The following is a 1,819-nucleotide window of genomic DNA, read 5'->3' on the forward strand; positions in this document are numbered from 1 at the left end:
ACCCTAGATCAGCTCCCCCACCCCATCAGGGGCAGGGCTGGCCCCTGATTGGCACCCCCTACCCCATTTGGGGGTGGGGCTGGCCAGCCCACCACCCACAGGCCCTCCCCATGGCTAGTCCCACCCCCAACCGGCCCCCCAACCCCATTCGGGGGTGGGGCCCACTGGCCAATCACCCACAGCCACCTCCCCCAGCCAGCTGGCCCTGATCACCGATCAAGGCCGGCTGGCTGGCTAACCTCCAGGCATCTCCTCCTCCTGACAGGCCCAGCCCTGATCCACCCCGATTGGGGCTGGGCTGGCCAGCCACCACCCGTGCACAAATTCGTGCACTGGGCCTTTAGTTATAAAAATAATGATAAAAGCACCTAGTAGTCTGTGTGTTTCACTATGAATCCATGAAGTAACATGATCTAATATTGGGTCCATTTAATGAACACAGTGAATACTTAGAGACATCTGATATGAAAATATGGGTAATCTCATTAGTGACTAAGTAGCAGTGACTGCTAATGCTGTAATGGTTTGCTGCTGCATTCATTGAAGGAAGTGAAAAGGAAGGTACAATTTAATTTTTTCCCTATCCTAAATTCATGGATTTTTCTCAATTCCATCCTTTAAATAGAAGGCATTCCATGATTCTATGAAGTATCAGAAAATTTTTGAGTGACAAAGACTAATTAGAAACATTCAAATATTCAATAATGTACAGAGAGTGTCTAGTTTACACTTTATTCTCTGAAGTTTTCAAAACATTTCAGGAGAGAGGATTTATGAGAGACTTTCTTTTCCTAAACTACACATTTCAAAATGTTAAAATTTTATAATAAGAATGTGTGCCTATTAAAAGAAGAAAAGTAATGTGAAAAAGAAATTGTTTTTAAAATCCTGTTTAGTAATTGCAAGCAAGAAAGAAAAACAAAAGCAAAAAAAAAAAAAACAAACCCCAAAACAAACAAACAAACAAAAATACAACCTGTCTTTCTGTCCATTGGGAAATAACTAGATTAAGGTGATTCCTACTTGTCAAATGCTAGAGGTGTTTGTTAAGATTCTGCTTTTATGAGCTTAGAAAACCAAACGTTAAAGGTGCATACATATTCATTGCATCTACATTTGAGATGCCTATACTTCATTGTATGTAGATTATACCTCAATAAAAAAGTTAAGCACAAACAATCCAACTTTGAAGGAAACAATCGGGGGAGAATAACCAGGATGTCAGGAGGTCTGGGAATTGCTGCCATTTATGAAATAATAGGAAGAACTGAAGAAATTAATTAGGGGGGGGGAAGAATTAGGAGCTCCAAGGTAATTTATGGGAATTGTTGAAAGGTTGTTATGCAAAATTGATTGAAAAAATTAATGTCAAAGGACCAGGCAAACATATTGCCATGCAAGGATGACAATTTATGCTAAACTGGCTTCCTCCCAAAGTAACCAATTGTCTCAGTGAAAGTACTGACGGGAAAACTAGAAGCTTGGAGTTACAGGTTTTTGTTGGTCCCCTGAGATGACAGGAGTCACCGAGATCCTTTCCAGTTTCAGCAACTTCTGGTTCTTGGGTGATTTGGTGTGGGAGCTAAAGTATTAAGATTATTGGGAGCTCCATTGCTTGAAAAGCACCATGGTACTCTCTGTATCTGAACCACGGATTCATCTGTGTGAACAAATGCCATACTAACACTCTCCCTGACTCCCAGGGTTGTGAAGAAAGTCAATAATAGTTCAGACCGGCAAACCTCAGAGGGAAGGTAGGGGAGGGTGGGGGTAAGGGGGAGAGATCAACCAAAGGACTTGTATGCATGCATATAAGCCT

This window comes from Myotis davidii, unplaced genomic scaffold (genome assembly GCF_000327345.1).
Source record: "Myotis davidii unplaced genomic scaffold, ASM32734v1 scaffold816, whole genome shotgun sequence".
Lineage (NCBI taxonomy): Eukaryota > Metazoa > Chordata > Mammalia > Chiroptera > Vespertilionidae > Myotis > Myotis davidii.